The 17,191-nt window shown below is 43.8% G+C and overlaps 1 non-coding gene across 1 annotated transcript; it reads left to right on the top strand.

Annotated features, from left to right (window-relative positions):
* The first annotated feature begins 16,617 nt into the window (after positions 1–16,617).
* Trnas-cga lies at positions 16,618–16,692 on the top strand. The gene has a single exon. It is a non-coding gene; the product is annotated as a tRNA-Ser (tRNA).
* The last annotated feature ends 499 nt before the right edge of the window (positions 16,693–17,191 follow it).

Below are 17,191 nucleotides of genomic sequence, written 5' to 3'. Positions count from 1 at the left end.
ATAGAAAGTCGGTAGTTTTATTTCCCTTCTTTAATGTCCTCATTGGTTGCTACTAGATGCGCTTCCGTTAGCACTGTAATGAGCACTGAGACAAACGTGTGTTTACATTTTCTGTTTGGATCTACATTTACATGTTGCTTTGGCACTGCAGTAAAATGTTCACACACTGTGACATTTAAAAACAGACCATTTACAATAAGAGCACATAAAACACAAGTTTCTTAATATGGCTCCAACGAAATCAGATGTATGAGGTTTCCCATTCTTCATCTGTTGACATTTTTTTAGATTTCTAATACTTCATTAAATTATTGAATCTTAAATATAGGTTTCACTGTTCATTTACAAAACATTTAAACCTAAAGTATACATCCTGTGAGTGTCATAAAAAATACTATTGTAGACGGCCTTACTACAATTCTTTAAACAGTTGACTGTACTTCTGAAGGAAAGGTATCTAATGCCACCTGTTGCTGATAATTTAAATTTTTACTTGGTTCACTATTACACTGAAAAATAACATGTTTTTATGGTTCAAAAATGGCTCTGAGCACTATGGGACTCAACATCTTAGGTCATAAGTCCCCTAGAACTTAGAACTACTTAAACCTAACTAACCTAATGACATCACACCCACCCATGCCCGAGGAAGGATTCGAACCTGCGACCGTAGCAGTCCCGCGGTTCCGGACTGCAGCGCCAGAACCGCTAGACCACCGCGGCCGGCAACATGTTTTTATGATACAATGTTAAGTTCCATTAATAAACAGTCGAAAATGGCTTTGCTTCATTTAACTTGTTTACGTCTGTTTCTTAACTGCTCTTCTACAGCACTGACGAACGCCTCTGCTCCATTTTTAATAGTTACTTTTATGTTTTTCGTAACCGAAGATGCCACATTTAACTCGCTATTCCTTTTGTTGCAGGTAAGGAACCCTTTCACCTCGCTGCCGTAAGGGTGAATCGCATCAGAGTGAGTACTAGCCTTGTGATACAATGACTAGTGGACGAAACTCACGGACCACCGTTTGAACAACTTCCCAGCACAGAGCAGTCTCTCTAAGGAGTAGTCAAGCTAATTTCTCATGCGATTCGGCCGACGTCTGCAATTTTGTTTCTTCAGTTTGCAGATGCAGTCGGTGCGAGTATCTGTCATCATCGCATGTTTCACGAAACGCCCAGTGTCGAGAGAAAATGTTTAATTTTTCGTTATCAAAGATTTTTAAGTAGAATTTTAAGAGGCGTCATAAACTATTTCCAAGCTATCAGAAGAGTCAACAAAAACACGAAGAATAATTCGCCAGTAGAAACAGAGTAGCGCTGCTGCATAGTGGTAATGCATGGTCTTTAAAAAAAGATGTCACGTATTCCTGTAGGAGGTGGACGTGCTCAAAAGTAGAAGAAACGTTTCTGTAGTTACATATCCGGAAATCAACATCTGTTGATCTAAGGGCCGTTTCACTTCGTAAGATCCTAAATTGATAGCCTGCATATTATTTACAGATAACTAGAATTCGCAAGAGCTGGCATATTAAATTACCACAATACGTACACGTGGGAAGATGGAAATCCTCGTACGATCATGTACGTGATGCATCAAGAACACCCCAGTATCAGTGTGTGAGCAGGAGTTGTTGGTGGGAGACTTGTAAGGCAATATACTTTGCCAAATAGATTACCTAGTGCTGTGTATTCACGTTCTCTCCGTGATGAATTACCAGAACATTGCCCTTGCAGAAAGACAACGTCTGTGGTTAAAGCACAACAGGGCACCACGCCATTCTGTATGTGCGACAGCACCTCACTGCAACGTTTCAGGGGCGAAAGATTTGCCGAGAATGCTCGGTAGCATGGCCTGCCCTTTCACCGGACCTGAATCCGTTTGATTTCTATCTACGGGGATCCTGAAAGGCATTTCTGTATGACCAACCCATCTAAAATGCGCAGACGTTACAGGGGCGTGTGACGAAAGCATGTGACGCAATCCGAATGGAGACACGTGTGTTTGAATGTGTGCCAGTTTCAGTGCGAAGGAAGACTGAAGGACGTATAAGGGTGTGTGCTAACCACATGCAGAACTGTCTATAGTCTCTGCTTCTACTTACCAAGCAGATGGGAATGACGGGACAGATTGGGGCACACCTCAACAGATACTGGTTTCCGGACGTATAGGTAGCGGTAATTTTCTTCCAGTTTTTACCAGTACTATCTCCTGTAGGAATACGTGCCACTTCTTTGAAGCACCATTTATACCAGATATACTGCGTGGCGTGGGTCGGCACTCGGACAAGGAAGGCGTGTTGAACAACCGCCAGCACTGGGTTTACCGTGAAACACTAATGAGCAGCATTTCTTGGGCTGACTCCATCTGCACATCGCAAAAATGAAATTACAAATATCAGGAACACAGAGAAAATGCGTCTAATGGCACTTACATATCCAGTGGTAAGATGGCCCTGTGGACATGGTGTTAAAAACTGAACACAGATCAAGCATGTAAGCAGGAAGAAAGTGTGCTAACTGTGAAAAAGAAGCGAAATAGGAACAGTGAGCGGTCCAAACTCGAAAGACGTCGAACATCGAGAGAATTTTAACAGCCAGTTCGTCGTGGTTACGTGGTTAGGGTGTTTGACTGCGAAGGAGGAAATCCATGTTCAAATCTCCCTCGTGTCCCACTTTTTTTTTTCTCACAAAATTATGAACTGTCCGTCTGGTCAGTGGCATGTCTGTTCTCTGTATTCAACTGTATAGTGTGATAATTGCCAAGATTGCAGAAGGAGAACAGACACGTCAATGACCAAACGGTACAGTGCGAGACCAGAAACATACGGCCACGATGCCGTGGTTCTTGTAACTTGTTCAGTGTTGCGCATCTTGGCCTTAGACCGTTCACTGTTTCTATTTTGCCTCCTTTTTCACAGTTCAGTACATCTTCTTCCTGGTTTCGTACGTAGTGTGTGTTCAGTTTTTCACGGGCTGTCCACTGGCCCATCTAACCACTAAATCTGTGAGGGGGAGCGGGAGAGGAGGGTGCGATGGGGAGTTTCCCTTGTTAGGAGAGGCGCAGCATACCTGCTATGTGTATCCATACAGACATCACTGTAGACATCACTCTAAGACCAGTTATTACATAGACGAAGTGAGGGCTGAGGCACCCACGAAATTGTATACCAGCACTGGTAACAGTATTATACAGTTTGCAACACAAGACTTTTAGTGTCGTGGGTGACGGCAACGGCCTTTGCTTCGACTTAGCTGGCGCTTAGCTCTCCAGCGACTTCCTTGGCCGACGAGAGAGATGTGGATAAGGTTGGGGCTACGCGCCATATCCCAGGAAAATCCACTGCTTTTATTGAGGTAAGTGTTTGAAGAAGCCTCGTTCAGTTATGCGAGAATAGAAGGATACCATTCATGATATGGTAAGTGGAGCTACCTGAAAGCTCAGGATAAACTGAATAAGAATGGCTCCTAAAATTTTTTGTGAATCCAAAACTATGGAAATTCGGGCATTTCCGTGAGATTTGCTCGAAAGGGCTATGGATAATTTTATCACTTGCCTTCAACAAAGTCCTGAGAACAAGGGTCGCTGCGTGGATAGTAGCAACTTTCAGATATATTTTATGTTCCTTAAGTGTCACAATATGTGCAATCTTTAGGGAAAAGAAGGAAGTTTAAATCTACCAAAATCACCCATGCTATAGCGTCTTAAAGAACAGAAGATCACTCCAGCGCACCATGTACGTATATCGAAAAAAAAATATTCTAGCTGAATTGCTGTTTTATCAGAATATGTTTTAATCGTATATGTCTTTCACTGATCACGAAATAATTTTATTTATGATACCTGCATCGATAATTATCGTCACTATAATTGAAAACGACACTCATACTAATCAATCACTAAGGCACGAAGGTAGAAAGCAGCAAGAATTTAATTTCATGTAGTTTTCTAGTTGTATTGTTTGAACAGTGAACATTGCAATTTGGACAATTTCTGGAAAAGAGTCTGTCGCAACTAAAAGATAACTCTATTTTGCAGCCCCTAATATTACTCTAAAAGAAATTTTAGTGCTGTGTTAGAAGTATTTTAACCCAGGTACGATGGTAGTTGTATAGGCGCCAAGGCACAAACCTAAAATTAAAGTAACTGCATGTAAACATTTTTCTGTGCATGATGAAATCATTTATCTTAATGCATGATTTAATTACGTCTTTCATTAAATCTACTGTTATCACTAAACGACAAAGTGCAGTGATGTGTGGCCTTAAAAGGAAGATGCTGTTCTCCAGACAATGTAATTAGAGCAGACACTGTTTTCTCTACCGACATAAACTTGTGTTACATCACGCACGAACTAGTAAACGATTCTCTACTCTGAAAATGTATACTATATCTGGCCTTAAAAACAAGCAATAAGTACTTTCTCTCTTCTAAGAATCTGCTTGTCTATTTGGTGGTTTCTAGGTCGAGTGCGGTACCTACCTTTGATCTGATGAATCATTCACTCCTTTTGTTTTTTTTTTATTTTTTTGTATAATTCTGACGTAATGTTTTTCTGGAGCTACTAAGACAAGCAATAGACACCATGCTTTGGAGTGATAATTTCGAATGTTCCGTTGTGAAAATTGTCATCGCAGGTGGCACTGTTTTCTCAGAATATTAGCCCTTAAATAGTTTTTATGAAGATAATACCTTTAATTTTACCTTTATGTGTGTGTGTGTGTGTGTGTGTGTGTGTGTGTGTGTGTGTGTGTGTGTGTGTGAGGGGGAGGGGAAGGGGGGGGGAGAAGGCGATATAGCTTAAAGTGACTAGCAGAAATGGCGGCACCTGCTGTTTCTTATCGAACACCGCGTCACTGTCTGAGCACCCATTGCTCGTGATTCACGTTTCCTCACTACTTCGATTACCACATACTTGATAGCATGATGTAAACAATGGTAGAAAGTTTGTTCGTGGGGTTTAAACTGAATTACGAAGACGAATTTTTATTTACATATTAGCATTAAGTTCGGTGTGATTAACGAACATGCAAACAACGAAGTTGTGGTATTCTGTATGCCTGAAACATCGACGTTAAGAAAAATAGCAGAAAAGTACCGCGAAAGATTTCATTTCTGGTAAATTTGGAAAAGAGAAAAAAATACCAGGGCGTTCTCAAAAGTGCTACCACCGAACTACATCCATCAAAATAGTTTTGCATCTCCTCGGTTCCGAGAGTTCCGGAACCCGTACAGAAAATTGGAATAGAGATCAACATCAACATAAACATCAGTTCCGCCCTTTTTGTTGCTCATGAAAATCACACTACCATACAGCAAGACCTTCAGAGGTCGTGGTACAGATTGCTGTACATACTGTTGTGTCTAGACAAGACAGCCTAGACACAATGAGAGGAAGCCGAAAGGCACGCGCTAAGCTAAAGCAGGATGGCGTGAGGTCTGAAACAGGATACGTAATGAATGCTATAAAGAAAAGTACGTAGCTTCTGGAATACTTAACTTTAATCCTTCCTTTTGGTACATCTGGAGATTGTGGCGATACAAGTGAGACTCTTTAGATACATGCAATGTTACTAATGGCGCCTTGCTAGGTCGTGGCCATTGACTTAGCTGAAGGCTATTCTAACTATCTGCTCTGCAAATGAGCGAGGCTTCGTCAGTGTGCATCGCTAGCTACGTCGTCCGTACAACTGGGGCGAGTGCTAGTCCGTATCTCGAGACCTGCCTTGTGGTGGCGCTCCGTCTGCGATCCCTGACAGTGGCGACACGCGGGTCCAACATGTACTAATGGACCGCGGCCGATTTAAAGCTACCACCTAGCAAGTGTGGTGTCTGGCGGTGACACGACACATACCGGTACCTCTAATGCCCAGTAGCACGCCCTCTTGCATTGATGCATGCCTGTATTCGTCGTGGCATACTACTCACAAGTTCATCAAGGCACTGTTGGTCCAGATTGTCCCACTCCTGAACGGCGATTCGGCGTAAATCTCTCAGAGTGGTCGGTGGGTACGTCACCCATAAACAGCCCTTTTCCTTCTGTGCCAGGCATGTCGATGTCTGGAGAACATGCTGGCCACACTAGTCGAGCGATGTCGTTATCCTGAAGGAAGTCATTCACAAGATGTGCACGATGGAGGCGCGAATTGTCGTTCATGAAGACGAATGCCTCGCATATATGCTGCCGATATGGTTGCACTATCAGTCAGAGGATGGCATTCACGTATAGTACAGCCGTTACGGCGCCTTCCATGACCACCAGCGGCGTACGACGGCCGCACATGATGCCATCCCAGAACAGCAGGTAACCTCCACCTTGCTGCACTCGCTGAAGAGTATGTCTAAGGCGTTCAGTCTAACCAGGTTGCATCCAGACACATCTCCGACAATTGTCTGGTTGATGGAATTTGCGACACTCATCGGTGAAGAGAACGTGATGCCAGTCCTGAGCGGTCCATTCGACATGTTGTTGGGCCCATATGTACCGGGCTGCATGGTATGGGGGTTGCGGAGATGGACCTAGCCTTGGACGTCGGGAGTGAAAAATGGTTCAAATGGCTCTGAGCACTATGGGACTTAACATCGGAGGTCATCAGTCCCCTAGAACTTAGAACTACTTAAACCTAACTAACCTAAGGACATCACACACATCCATGCCCGAGGTAGGATTCGAACCTGCGACCGTAGCGGCCGCGCGGTTCCAAACTGAAGCGCCTAGAACCGCTCGGCCAGTCGGGAGTGAAGATTCGCATCACGCAGCTTATTTCGCACAGTCTGAGTCGTAACGCGACGTCCTGTGGCTGCACGAAAAGCATTGTTCAACACGGTGGCGTTGATGTGAGGGTTCCTCCGAGCCATAATCCGTAGGTAGCGGTCATCCACTGTAGTAGTAGCCCTTGGGCGGCCTGAGCGAGGCATGTCATCGACAGTTCCCGTCCCTTTGCAACTCTTACATGTCCGAGCAACAACGCTTTGGTTCACTCCGAGACGCCTGGACACTTCCGTTGTTGGGAGCCCTTCCTGGCACGAAGTCAATGCGGACACGATCGAACAGTGGTATTGACCGTCTAGGCATGGTACAACTACAGGCAACACGAGCTGTGTACCTTCTTCCTGTTGGAATGACTGGAATTGATCAGCTGTCGGACCCCCTCAGTCTAATAGGCGCTGCTCATGCATGGTAGTTTAGGTCTTTCGGTGGGTTTAGTGACATCTCTGAACAGTCAAAGGGACTGTGTCTGTGATAGAATATCCACATCTTCAGTAGTTCTGGGAACCGGGATGATGAAAAACTTTTTTTCATGTGTGTATTTATGTGAAAACTCTTAAAGATTTTTAAATAAAACAAACGGTATTAACATTTTATATCTTTATTTCTCATGTCTACGTATTTGAAGCCCTCAGCCACTATAGGCCTCCGCATTGTAGCGTGCAACATGGCCATGTGTAATGTAACTATTATATGAATGCGTGGTGTCTGTTCTTCCGGACATGTAGGAAAGAATAGACATCGCGCATTCATATAATTGATTCGTCGAGGTTGGCAATGGACCCAGCTTCTTCACTGCCGATGCACAAGTATGTCCGACCTCTTGCGAGAATATCAGAGTAGCAAGCATGGAGTATAATGGACAGGGACTGCGGGTAGGTGGCGCTCGGTGGGAACGTGCATCGGCCGCGAAGTGTACCGAGGCAGTCGGCTCACTTGTGATAAGTCTGTGTCTCAGATGGCGCAGTGGTTAACTGACCTGCCTAGTAAGTAGGAGATCCCGGGTTTAAATCTCGATCCGGAACACATTTTCACTCGCCGCCGCTGATATCGCGTAATTTCCCGATGCAGCTGACATAAGTAAGCCCTTCATTTTCCTTTCCTTTCCTTTGTCCCCCCTCCTAGTTCAGTTTACGTATAACGTAACTTTGTCGGTGCGTGAGAAATAGCGTGCTGTAATCAAGTTTCGAAGTCGAAGAGTTCGTCCACACGTGGAGCACCTTTTCTTCAGCATGACAATGCTGGAGCGCAAACGAGCTCTGCAACGTCTCCAAAAACCCGACGCCTTAGCGTTCACTCTCTTCGATCATCCTCCATACAGTCCAGACTTGGCCCCCTTCCGATTTTCACCTATTCCCAAATCTTAAAGAACACATTTCAGGACTTAACTCTGATAGTGCTGAAGTTGTGCAAGCAGAGGTGATTTGTGGCTCCGTCAACGAAGTCCAACATTCTACAGTGGAGTCATCAAACTGGTCTCTAGTTGTGTTCGCCGCCAGTGTGACTATGTTGAGAAATAAATATGTAGACATGAGAATAAAGATGTAGAGTGTTAATATCTTTTTTTATTTAAAAATCTCTAAGAGTTTTCATATAAAAAATCGGGGGCATTACTTTCCAGCACGCTCTCGTATTAGATTCTTAAGTTTCTCCGCTCAGAGGTTGATCAGAGATCGTATATATTAAGTATCACAGTAATATAAATTTAGACAGTTCATTCACACACGTATTGTACACAAAAAATATTACTGTTGAATCGTTTATTTTAGTTGTTTTGTATACAGTATCGTCGGTTTGTATACTGTACACTGTCAACTAACAATACGTGTGCTAAATGAACAAGATCCTTAAATTCGATCTTTAATTGCACGTCTAAGCTTCTTCTTACTTTCTATTATATTTATAATATCTTATTGATATACATTTTTGACAATTCCCATGTTCCTAAGGCACTGCTGATTAAATTTTGTCAGGGAAGAGCACCTTAAGGTGTTCCATATGCATGACTAATAACCACTACGGGCGTTTAATGCTACTGCACACACTTGTGTTGTCGCTTAGCTTCAGTGTAACTAACAGGACTAAGCTACTGAAACGACCGTGCTAACTGAAAGTTACTTAAATTATTAATTTTTGTTTTAGTTCAAACCACAAAAATAATGGTCCCTATACTGAAACAGAACGCACGTGGCAGTTAATCATTGTCGAATTTCCTCAGGTTATACCACTGACAGAGCAAAGATCGTCACATGCAAAATATTATAAAGAGATGGCTGAAATTTAATGGTCGCTATAAAGTTGATTTGATTCTTCAACGAATTTCTATAATAACAATATGTGGATAGCGTATCTGTCCAAGTTTAATTATCACTGGTTAAAGTTATTTCATTTGTAGTTCATTAGTCTGCCCTAATTACCACTAATTTTACTGAAAACGAATTATGTTTTGTATTAATAAGCTGCTCCACCAACATTGCAAATGTAGCATTCTCAGTAAACACTCTAGAGTTCCAAAAGCATCAACTTGCTCCTCATTTCCTCACGAGGGCACCAATCACGTACAGGGTGTTTCAAAAATGACCGGTATATTTGAAACGGCAATAAAAACTAAACGAGCAGCGATAGAAATACACCGTTTGTTGCAATATGCTTGGGACAACAGTACATTTTCAGGCGGACAAACTTTCGAAATTACAGTAGTTACAATTTTCAACAACAGATCTCGCTGCGGTCTGGGAAACTCTATAGTACGATATTTTCCACATATCCACCATGCGTAGCAATAATATGGCGTAGTCTCTGAATGAAATTACCCGAAACCTTTGACAACGTATCTGGCGGAATGGCTTCACATGCAGATGAGATGTACTGCTTCAGCTGTTCAATTGTTTCTGGATTCTGACGGTACACCTGGTCTTTCAAGTGTCCCCACAGAAAGAAGTCACAGGGGTTCATGTCTGGCGAATAGGGAGGCCAATCCACGCCGCCTCCTGTATGTTTCGGATAGCCCAAAGCAATCACACGATCATCGAAATATTCATTCAGGAAATTAAAGACGTCGGCCGTGCGATGTGGCCGGGCACCATCTTGCATAAACCACGAGGTGTTCGCAGTGTCGTCTAAGGCAGTTTGTACCGCCACAAATTCACGAAGAATGTCCAGATAGCGTGATGCAATAATCGTTTCGGATCTGAAAAATGGGCCAATGATTCCTTTGGAAGAAATGGCGGCCCAGACCAGTACTTTTTGAGGATGCAGGGACGATGGGACTGCAACATGGGGCTTTTCGGTTCCCCATATGCGCCAGTTCTGTTTATTGACGAAGCCGTCCAGGTAAAAATAAGCTTCGTCAGTAAACCAAATGCTGCCCACATGCATATCGCCATCATCAATCCTGTGCACTATATCGTTAGCGAATGTCTCTCGTGCAGCAATGGTAGCGGCGCTGAGGGGTTGCCGCGTTTGAATTTTGTATGGATAGAGGTGTAAACTCTGGCGCATGAGACGATACGTGGACGTTGGCGTCATTTGGACCGCAGCTGCAACATGGTGAACGGAAACCCGAGGCCGCTGTTGGATCACCTGCTGCACTAGCTGCGCGTTGCCCTCTGTGGTTGCCGTACGCAGTCGCCCTACCTTTCCAGCACGTTCATCCGTCACGTTCCCAGTCCGTTGAAATTTTTCAAACAGATCCTTTATTGTATCGCTTTTCGGTCCTTTGGTTACATTAAACCTCCATTGAAAACTTCGTCTTGTTGCAACAACACTGTGTTTTAGGCGGTGGAATTCCAACACCAGAAAAATCCTCTGTTCTAAGTAATAAACCATGTTGTCTACAGCACACTTGCACGTTGTGAACAGCACACGCTTACTGCAGAAAGACGACGTACAGAATGGCGCACCCACAGACTGCGTTGTCTTCTATATCTTTCACATCACTTGCAGCGCCATCTGTTGTTGAAAATTGTAACTACTGTAATTTCGAAAGTTTGTCCGCCTGAAAATGTACTGTTGTCCCAAGCATATTGCAACAAACGGTGTATTTATATCGCTGCTCGTTTAGTTTTTATTGCCGTTTCAAATATATCGGTCATTTTTGAAACACCCTGTATCTTTCAGCAAGCTCACACGCAGCGCGCGCGTGTTCATTGTCCGTCCAGTACATTGACTATGCTTCCCTTTTCATTGCGCTCTTACTCAAAGATCTTAATACACTGCATTGCAAAAAAAGTGAAGCACACAGAGGACGTGGTCGAACTTCAATGTAACTTCGTACAAATGTACAATTTCGGTCGGTATACAATGATTAGAGTTGAAGTTCTATGTGACGGGTAGAACTGCCACCAGAGTACATTAGTGTTGTTTGTGTTTACTGTTTGTGTGTTCGTGGTTACTGTTATTACCAGGCCTGGTAGGGTCTGGAAATGCATCGTCGCCAAGGTAGGTGGCGCTGACGAAGTTCCTCTGACCAGGTGCCATGTGTTCCGTGTGTATTGCGGGCTGTATGACTGATGCAGCGTACTTTAAGCAACAGAACGGTCCGGTATTCATGTTGGCAACGAGTCGAGATGGTGCTTGTGTACAGCCAAGCAGATGGTAGGGTCGAGAAGCAGGACGACTATACCAAGTACTTTAAGACACCAGGCTCGTCATTGAATAGTTCAAGCCCGTTTTGAGTGTTTGGGCGATAACGGATCATTTCAGACAGCCAAACGTGCAGAGAGGCGGTGGACTGTGCTAACACCAGTTTTGGAGGACAGGCTTCTGCAAGATATTGAGACGACCCCTAGTACAAGCTCCAAGTAAGTGGCCTGCTAACATGGTGTGACCCGAAGTACAATTGTGTGTATGGTGCATGGCAACTGCTACTGTCGCTGTCACCTGAAACGAGTGCGTGGATTGTCAGCAGTGGATCTCCCTCTGTGGGAAAGATTTTGTCGATGGTTTTTGCAGCAGACCATCACAAGTATGGGATTGTTGCCATCACACACATCATCCTATCACTTTGGGCAGCGTACAGGACCTACAGACACCATTTATTGCCCATGACATGTAGACTTCTCTACAAAGTGCGTTGATTTGGCAAGCAAATACTGTTCCCACACAATATGCCTGTCATGCCGAGTAGGCTATAAGCCAGGAGCAGGAAGAAACATCTTTTTGGCTTTATCTTCTGTCCTATAGGAAATATGGCGTTATAGACAACACAGTGTTGATACTCGCAAGGCCTGCTGTTTCTGTGCCGAATTTCCTACAATTGATCCAGAATTTTATATATATATATATATATATATATATATATATATATATATATATGTGTGTGTGTGTGTGTGTGTGTGTGTGTGTGTGTGTGTGTTTTTGTGACATTGGCCCAGTGTTGGACTGTACAGTAATGTAAGGCATATCATCAAGGATCAAGGTTCCAGTCGACCATGTCTGACCAGGACAAGGGAAGCTGGCCATATTGTGCACCATCTACATCTGTGCATGACGTCCAAGAGCAGCTAATGGACTTCGTGAATCTTCTGTCTCATACTGTACCATTGGTTGGAGGGTAGCACCAGCTGGATTAGTAATTCACTGTCCCATGACAGGCTGCTATTAACATCACAATATAATGGACTATGTTTTGAGTGATGAGGTTTTGAGTGGTGCCATGACTGGGAAGTATGGGCTACAGATGAATGGCATCACAGTTAGTACAGAGATTAATGATGGCTGTGAAAAACCCCATATGACCAGTGTCGGTGAATATCGCGTCGACCTGAAGAGGGGTTTCATTCTTTGAATGTTTTGCAGAGGCACAATGTTTCTCCTGGCATCATGATCTTTCAAGCTATAGTCTTTGACATTAGGTGAGGGCTAGCAGTGATGAGAGGTGTCTGATTGCACAATGGTATATCACAGATATCCTGCGTCCTAGTGTGTTACACCTCCCAGGCAACAGCATCAGGGAGACAGTTTTCAACAGGACAGGTTTCGTCCAGACTTGTAACATGCGTCTATGAGGTGTATTCGCGATGTTACAGCGTATGTGTCCCAGCTTGTCTCAGAAAGTGACACAACAGCATTATTACTCTTCATAAGCAAATTAGTGTATGCATCACACCGGTATATGGGCCTATAGTGCCAAATTCTTTGTAGATTTGATTAGATTTTGTAATCAATGAAGTAACATCACATTATGTCTCAACTTGTGAAATTTTGTTTCATTTCCTCATCGCATTCTGGATGCATCACGAGATAAGAGACTTTGACAAGAAGCGTATTAGTATGGCCTGGCGCCTGGAGCGAACATCTCGGAAATGGTGAAGTTGTGTTACTATCATGGTTGAAGGATGGTAAAACTACGATTAGCTGACAATGTGTTGGATGAGCTACACCCAATCACAGAACCTGGACGTTGGAGGTGTAACCACTTCGTAATATAGCAGGTCTGACGACAGAGTACAATTCTAGTATGGTCACGCCGCTTACTAGACATTATTGAAGGCGGGGCTCTATAACAGACGATTATTACGTGTTCTCTTGCTGATCCAATGACATCATCAGTTAAGATTGCTGTGTGCTGGTCAGATGAATACCAATCCCTCTTACGCCAGGTCAATGGCCATGTCTGGATATGCCATATCCAGGCAAAATGCTTCTCACATCATAAACAATGCCATAGACATAGCTGGTGGAGGCAGTATTTTGCTATGGGGAGAGACATATAGGCATCCATGGCACGTGTGGTAGTAATCGAAGGCACTGTGACGGCTGTGGAATATGTGGATATTGTTGCAGACTATCATGCTTGATGTCCCACCAGCAGTGATTTCCAACAGAATAATAATCCAGTCAGACGGCCGTAGTCGAGCTTTATTGGTTTGAAGGGCATGATAGTGAACTCACTTTCCTGTCTTGACCACCAAACTCAACTGATCTCAGCCAGATGGAAAACATCTAGGATGCTATCGGCTGCCAGTGACACTGGCTCGTAATTTATGGAAAACACGTGATGTGGGCATGGACATCTACTGTCACGTACCACCAGAGACATACTAAGGACTTTTCGAACACATTTCACATAGAATTGTTGCAGTACTTTGTTGCATATGTGGAAAAACACTTAATTATACAAGCAATCACAATGCAGGCCTGGCCAACAATTGCGGTCACGAAGGAACACTCGTGCTCTGCGCGCGCAGTCGAGTCTGTTCGGCGCCCCAGCTTTCCCCACAGGTCCGCTCTTCCGAGCAGGTGTGTCTCACAGCCGTGCACGCTTGGGAAGTTTTGTATCCTGCCTCGATAGGCGGCGCGTGGATATGCTCCTGTGAACTGCTTTTGCAAAATAGGCCGAGAGTGAAGAACCCGAGTAGGAACAGGAAAAGGTGACGTACTTCTGTACTGCATTTAAGTTAAAGCTCTTTTACTGGTGTATGTAAATATACAAATTATAGTGTTACTTCACTTTGCGTACAGATGAGCGTGTAGGTGCGAAGCCGTTCATGTATCAAAGCGAACAGTTACGAGTAGTTGGACAAACTATCATTGAAGTAACAAAGGCAAAGTCTGTCATGGCTAGCCCCCTATGAAATAGAAGCTAAGTTTCTTGGTCGTCTGCTCTTGATCAAGTGGACTGAATCTGGAGCGGCGCTCGTAGAGCTGCACAGCGCCGGCTAGAGGGAGCTTTCGTCGGTGTCGTAGTGCCAAACTAAGAACTTGTACCTACGCCATGGCATTGTAGCTATCGATACCACATGAAGCTTAGCAAGACGTATTTGTAAAAGAGTACAACTAGTTCTAAGACAAAAATACTGCAGCCTACTTTTATAAGCAGGTGTTTATCAAGTGCGTCTACTTACAACACTTTACTTTTCTGCCAAAGCAATTAATTTTATTAATCGATTAAATAAATACATTATATAGTGCTAATACCGTGAGCAGTACTACAAAAAGCTTTATATACAGGCATTTGACGTAATGTTGTGATGTTTGTAAACTTATACACATTCCGATTTTAGAAAATGTAATAATTTTGGAATTATAGTTTGTAAAGTCGTCAGACAAGTTGGGTTGCGCAGATTATGATGTGTAAAACTTGAACGTTCATGGAATTTCGTCAGTTTCATAAGAGAAGAAAGAATGTTCACAGACGTTGTTGAACCAAACATTGAAATAACTTCAGCAGCTTGTATGTGAAGTCGAGGATATTGCTCTTTGGTAACATTTTATAAAAATTTCGTAAATTCCTGGATTTCCAAACAGATTTTTGAAGTGGGTGCTCCACTGTACATCTGTCACCTCGAGTCGTAACTGATGAGATAGGTTAACAGCGAAAAGCGAAAATCGTGTGACAGATAAAGGCAAATCCATTTTCAGTCGTGCAAGTATTGCAATTTCTTTGAGAACTCATGATGAAATGTTTCAATTACTTACATGTATTCGCTCATGTGTAGATCAAACACGAATGCCTTAAGCTATTAGAAATGTTTCAAGTCATGAACTTGAAGCTGTTTTTTCCACAGGATTAATTTTTACTTGACAGCATCAGTCGTGTTCACCACATCCAATACCTAATGACTCTTCCCTTGTCTTAAGGCTCTTAAACAATTCAAATAATTTGTGGTGTGGACAATAAAACATTTTGTCACCTCTTTACTTCCTCTTAACTCCGTTTTTTCCCTAATAACTGCCTTCAATTCAACCAGCATTCAACGTACTGATCAGAAAAAAGTAGATTGTACCATCCTTGTGGCTGGTGTGGTAATCATGTCCCAACAACTGTTTTTCCAACTCACAATAGTGTGATGGTATATTAAGCCCTTTTCCTGGCCTTTAAACGTTTCTGATTTCCATTCTGCACTGAATGAGTTGCTTCCCCAGTTTTTCTTTTTTGAACAAGTGTGTAGATGCTATAGTACTCCTAAAGCAAATCTAAATCTAATTTAACACAACTTAGTCAGCAAATTGATTACAGAATGAGATTTTCACTCTGCAGCGGAGTGTGCGCTGATATGAAACTTCCTGACAGATTAAAACTGTGTGCCCGACCGACACTCGAACTCGGGACCTTTGCCTTTCACGGACAAGTGCTCTACCACCTGAGGTACCCAAGCATGACTCACGCCCCGTCCCCACAACTTTAATCCCCCCAGTACCCCGTGTGCTACCTTCCAAACTTCACAGAAGCTCTTCTGCGAACATTGCAGAACCAGCACTCCTGAAAGAAAGGATACTGCGGAGACATGGCTTAGCCACAGCCTGGGGGGTGTTTCTAGAATGAAATTTTCACTCTACAGAGGAGTGTGCGTCGAGCTCAAGTCTCGGTCCGGCACACAGTTTTAATCTGCCAGGAAGTTTCATATCAGCGCACACTCCGCTGCAGAGTGAAAATCTCATTCTGGAAACATCCCCCAGGCTGTGGCTAAGCCATGTCTCCGCAATATCCTTTCTTTCAGGAGTGCTAGTTCTGCAAGGTTCGCAGGAGAGCTTCTGTGAAGTTTGGAAGGTAGGAGACGAGATACTGGCAGAAGTAAAGCTGTGAGTACCGGGCGTGAGTCGTGGTTCGGTAGCTCAGATGGTAGAGCACTTGCCCGCAAAGGCAAAGGTCCCGAGTTCGAGTCTCGGTCGGGCACACAGTTTTAATCTGCCAGGAAGTTTCATATCAGCGCACACTCCGCTGCAGAGTGAAAATCTCATTCTGGAAACATCCCCCAGGCTGTGGCTAAGCCATGTCTCCGCAATATCCTTTCTTTCAGGAGTGCTAGTTCTGCAAGGTTCGCAGGAGAGCTTCTGTGAAGTTTGGAAGGTAGGAGACGAGGTACTGGCAGAAGTAAAGCTGTGAGTATCGGGCGTGAGTCGTGTTTCGGTAGCTCAGTTGGTAGAGCGCTTGCCCGCGAAAGGCAAAGGTCCCGAGTTCGAGTCTCGGTCGGGCACACAGTTTTAATCTGCCAGGAAGTTTCATATTGATTACAGTCTGACAAAGTGGTTGTCCACTTCTAGACAGCGTCCGATAGCCGCCTTCATTTTCGTCTTCCTCCTCATCGCTGAGCCTCAGTCGCCGCTGCACTTGGAGCGCTAGGCAGGAGCACGACTGGAGCGCACCGGCTTGTGGAGCGTTGTTTGACCAGGCCTTTCATAACATTTTGGCTATTTCCTAGCATCTATTTTGTCGTGCGGGACCGCTGTTTAGACGATTTCGCTAATTTATTTTATTTAAGTGTGTGGTCGGATACCTTTCTCGTCACCACAGATATCAGTTAAACTAAGAGAAGGAAGACGAATAAGCTTTATCCGGTGTGTTATGTATTTTAACTGTTTGTGTTTGATATTTACCGAGGTGGAGATTAGGGATTAGAGCAGCATTTGTGTTAACGAGTCTGGAAACTAACCGGAAATCCAGACTCAGGCTGTGCGGTGTAGCGCAACGTCCGTTA

The sequence above is a fragment of the Schistocerca piceifrons genome, chromosome 5 (assembly GCF_021461385.2).
Source record: "Schistocerca piceifrons isolate TAMUIC-IGC-003096 chromosome 5, iqSchPice1.1, whole genome shotgun sequence".
In the NCBI taxonomy this organism is placed as follows: Eukaryota; Metazoa; Arthropoda; class Insecta; order Orthoptera; family Acrididae; genus Schistocerca; species Schistocerca piceifrons.
This window is presented reverse-complemented; position numbering and strand designations above follow the sequence as displayed.